The sequence below is a fragment of the Salarias fasciatus genome, chromosome 20, assembly GCF_902148845.1.
Source record: "Salarias fasciatus chromosome 20, fSalaFa1.1, whole genome shotgun sequence".
Classification (NCBI taxonomy): Eukaryota; Metazoa; Chordata; class Actinopteri; order Blenniiformes; family Blenniidae; genus Salarias; species Salarias fasciatus.
In genome coordinates this window covers 31,091,297-31,096,417 of record NC_043764.1, presented here as the reverse complement: position 1 = coordinate 31,096,417, position 5,121 = coordinate 31,091,297, and the positions used below count along the sequence as shown (strand labels likewise).

General features: G+C 39.7%; 1 long non-coding RNA gene across 1 annotated transcript; it reads left to right on the top strand.

The window, feature by feature from the left end:
* Positions 1 to 2,242: 2,242 nt before the first annotated feature.
* LOC115407695 (uncharacterized) lies at positions 2,243 to 4,047 on the top strand. Its single transcript, XR_003933668.1, has 5 exons — positions 2,243 to 2,328; positions 2,422 to 2,615; positions 2,735 to 2,882; positions 3,385 to 3,589; positions 3,668 to 4,047. It is a non-coding gene; the product is annotated as an uncharacterized LOC115407695 (long non-coding RNA).
* Positions 4,048 to 5,121: the final 1,074 nt, after the last annotated feature.

Below are 5,121 nucleotides of genomic sequence, written 5' to 3'. Positions count from 1 at the left end.
TTGAAGCTGAGAATGCGTGTCTCCACCACGCCACGGATTCTAATTGACTTTGAGTGAAGACTGCATGCGTGGTGACAGCACGCATTTTCAGCACTTTGCGTGAAATAAGCAGCAATCTGGGACCCTCTGGTTCTAACAATGCGTGCTCATTTCACGCATTTGTGTGAGATCAGGTTGGTAAAATATGTACATTATCTATAACAAAAAAAGACTAAAACTCTTATGAAAAGTTTTCCTTTTTTATTTTCTTTTTTTTCCCCAACATTATTTTTATTAAATTAAATTCACAAATAACATCTGACAGTACACAGACAAAAACTGCACTCATATCAGAGAAAGCACTGAGGGCAGCTAAATTATTGTCATTATCATGATTGTCTAATGTCCAGTCACCCTTACTTACAAACCAGATCTGTGTAACATCAGTTAGTGCAAAACAGAATATATGAACTGTAAATATAGTTAGTGTATATGTTCAAAAAGAAAAACAAACAAAAGAGATAAACAAAAACAACTAATTACAATAAAAACAAGAGTTTCTGTGTTGTAACATGGGAAAGCTTAAAGCTGGGGTTGGCGATTTGAATGAGATACATTTTTTTAAATTCTGGTTAAAATGATCTTTATGACCCGATGGGAAACAATTCATAGCGTGTTCTTAAAGTAGTTTGGAAAATATCCGCTATCTACAGCAGGAGTAAAACGGGAAAAACAGCAACCAATCGTCTTGACGGGACACCTTTTTTTAAACCAATCAAATCCCTTCGCCGTTCGACCTGCCCCCTGCGCGTACATGTCAATGGCGTGCACTGACCCTGATTCAGTGCGTGCGTAGAAGGACGGAGCGTCGTTGCAGAACGGCGGAGAAGAATGTTTGGGGCTTTACTTACCGGTGAGTGCGCCATACTTGGCATAGTGAAAATAAAGAAAAACGAAGAAACGAAGCGCTGAGGACAGGTTACGCCAGGAACGCACTGGACGCGGAAGTGCTGCGCGCACCGCACGCGCGGAACGTCTCTGCGTCTCCGCTCCCAACGGAGCTCCTCCAATGGGGTGGGAGCTGGGCGGAGCCTTGGGGAGACGCTACATTCGTGCTACATGCTAGTTTTCCAAGATCGCCAACCCTAGCTTTAAGGTTTTTCACTATTCTTCCAGTTTCTCAATTTTAAAAAGAGTACAGTTGGCACAGGATAAAGAATCCCAGTAATAAACGAAAAGAAATAAATTTAGAAAAACTGCAAAGGGCCAATGATGTCTATGCCTCAACCTCCTCATTCATCACATTACTTAGGTCCACATTCCCCATGTATTGAATAAAAGGGCCCCAAATATTTTGGAAGTGTGGTAGTTTATCCTTTATAATGTAAGTGATTTTCTCCATAGGTAAAGTTGTGGACATTTCCTTAATCCAGGCAATGAATTTTGGTTTACTGGTCTTTCTCCATGAAAGTGCTCTAACTCTTTTTGCCAGCAGTAAACACAGATCCAGGGCAGCAATGTTTTTCCTAGACAAATGATGCTCATCAGAATATAAACCCAAAATAAACAATTTAGGATCAAGAGCTAATTTTACACCGAGTCCAACATTTGTTTAATCTCAATCCGTGTATCATTCGTTCAATTGATATTCAATTTAGAATCAAAAAACAAAATATTGAAAAATGAGTCGTTTTTCCTTTTTTCATTTTTAAAATGAAAACAAATAAATGAAAATTGGTTCGTTTTTCAATATCCCGTTTGTTAAGACAGATCAAATAAAGGAAAGTTGAAATACTGGCCACAAGCAGATTTTGATTTCATTTTTTTAATTTGATCGATCTTCGTGACCCGGAAATTGTCATCTGTGCTTTGGTTTTTGCCGGCGGGAAAGAGAGCGGGTCTCCATGGCTGCATTGGAGCAACACGCTCAGGTCATCATTGAATTGTTTGAGGCTGGCAGGACCTATTTAGAAATCTCAAACGCTCTGCAGCAGATGGGGATAAAAAGATGCTCTGGAATGAGTGTCAGAAGATTCTGTGCCCAGCGTGGACTAAAACGGAAATGTCACGTATCGGACACAGAGCTGGAGAGGGTGGTGCATGGCGCAATATATGAAGTGAGTTTTCTTTGTTTACAGTTGACAGATTATACTTCAGCTGATGTTTAGCGTTTCTGAGAATTAAACGGATATTATCAAACGTCAACCTGTGTTGTAACAGACAGGACCATCGTACGGCCGTAAGTTTATGACCGGATACCTGTGCTCTGTGGGAGTGCGGGTAGGAGAGGGCAGAGTTGGAAAGGTCCTGAGAGACATTCATCAGCCGTACCATGATTTCCGACGGCAGGTAAGCAGATAGATAATATCAACAATACAACATTTAAGAATATAATGATCTTGTGACAAAGGCTGAACCATTTTTAATCATAATTTTCTCCAGGGTGCTCGTAATCTCAATCCTGTCCCCTATCATGCGGAGTGTATGGGCCATAAATTGCATCTGGACCAGAATGAGAAGCTGGGGATGTTTGGAGCCACACACGTTGTTGCTGTTGATGGCTTCAGCAGCAACATAGTTGCCAGTGCAACCATGCCTGTGAAGAATAACCTCGTGATTTATGAGGAAGTGTACAGGTGAGCACATTTATTAGATTGCCATTATCTTTTGTGTTGTCATTTGAATTAGTGGAAAACATTTTCCTCTTGTGCTTCAGTGTATTCATTGTATCAATTCAACCACTATTTCATTTAAGACCTGCTGTGGTCACCCATGGGATGTGGGACCAGCTTAGAGTTGACCATGGCAGGGAATTCTACATGTGCCTGTACGTGCAAGAGAAGCTTGCCGGACACAGACACAACCTTGAAAGACCACCATACTTACAAACAACATCAACAAGGGTGAGATTTATGTATAAATGAAAACTGTATATTATAAAAGTAAATAAGAGAGAATGAAACAATGAACTCTGTACTGAGCACAAAATAATTATTTTCCCTTGCATTAGGGATCAGTTGCTTTAGACGTATGACGTAACATTGTCATTCAAGATAAAGAGAATGAAATAAAGAGAAAATAATTATTAGCAGTTATTACTATTAAAACTTTAAATCATTATATTTAGTAGTTTTCAAATGTCAGTATTTACCTGTAGTTTATTTCATACTATTTCATCATTCTGAAATAACAGTAATGACAACAACTTTGTTCTAATAAAATAAAACAATTTAAGTCATGTCAATCATTTAAAATTATTTACCCCAATAAAGTCATAATTATCAATTTTGTTTTATGAAATCTGTGTTACCAATAAAAACACTAATAATAACAACAATAAAGGATTGTTATTATTAATATTGATTCACTCGTATTCCTTCTGATTTTTTTTCCTGTGGTCAACAGAACCTTCGAGTGGAAAGGATTTGGCCAGAGGTGAACAACCGTGTGAACTACCCTTTAAAGCAGGCCTTGGTACAGCTGTTGGACCAAGAAGTTATCAACATGGAGGACAACCTCACAAAATTCTGTGTCTCCAACCTGACTTGTCAGTTGGGTGAGATTGGACTTGACAGAGTGGTACAATCCTGGAATGCACACAGGATCCCAGGTAATATAAGATTGTATAACACAAGTTGTAGTTCTCTCTGGCCTTGTCCTTAGCACCATGTTTTTTTTTTTGTTACAGGGCGTGGGATACCTAATGAACTTGCAGCTGGAGGCTGTACAGCTAAAGTTCCTGAAGAGTGGCTGCCCAGTGCCTCGGTTGTAGCCAACCTGTATGAGCAAGAGCTGGGATCCAGGCTGACTTGGGTATCAGTTTTTGGAGCAGATCCCTTCACATCTGAGGAGGACAGATGTCATGCAGAGCAGGACTTCACATCAAACTACCCAGACATCTCCATTCTCCTGAATCATGCAGTGAACAATAACACTAATCCCTTCCAAGATGCCTTACTGTACCTCATTGATGTAACCCGGAGATATGTCTAAAAACACTTCAGAGCTGGCAAATTGAGTGCTCCTTTGGTGTTTGTGTTGTATGGATGCAAAAACCTGTGTTTATACTAGCTGTATTTCCATTGTTTTTTCTTTTTGCGAACTTCTGAATAAACACTGCATATATGACAATGACATCTGACATTGACTGTAGCCTAATTAAATGTATTTGTAGCTATGTTTAAATTAATATTGAATAGGTTTATACTGGAGTGTTTTCTGTTTCCCCTGCAACAGTACTGCTTGCAGAATCAAGAGGGGCCCGCTGAGGTGGCTCTGGCATCTGTTTAGGATGCCTCCTGGATGCCATCCCTATAGAGGTGTTCCGGGCATGTCCCACCAGGAGGAGACCCCAGGGAAGACCCAGGATACACTGGAGAGACTATAGGCGTTTCTCAATTCTTAGTCCGCACGTGCGCACTAGTGGACTTGGAGAGTACACACCTGTTAGTTGGACTCCGAGTCCAGACTTTCGACAAGGCAAGAACGCATCGAAGTTAATACACAATTGGAACAAGCATACTTGATGACATCATTGTGTCTTCAACGCCAATATATGACAGTTTTCATTCATTCGTACATTAAAACATTGATCAAAAAGCAACATGAGTGTTTATAGCGAGGCCGGTGATAGGAAGTATTAGTGGAAGAGAGTAGCTGGTGTTGAACAAGTTTATATAGCAGGCCGCTGCATTAAATATTGGAAAAAGGTTAAAATGACAATACAGGATGGTCTACACTGCAGAAAAATGTGGCAAAACTGCTTGTACCTATTCTGTCACATAAATGCTGTGTGTAATACAGTTACTCTTACTTCTAGTCTACCTGCCCTCCTAAACAGCTTTTCAACTACTGTTTAACTACTTGGAGCTAATCTCAAAATAACAGCAGCTGGTCAGACATTTCTGCAAACAATTATTTCACTTTGTTTTACTGCCTGTCATCCCTGTGTGCCTTCTGTCCTCCGTCTGCTCCCGTCTTCATGATGCACTGATTTACATTAGACTAATAGACATTATATAGTTAAACACATCATTATCACTATTCAGTTCTCTCTTCAGTAAATACATAAAAGTGTTACACTATTAAGCAAAGAGAGATATTAATCATAAAGAGATGTCTGACAAATACAGTCAGGAGTTA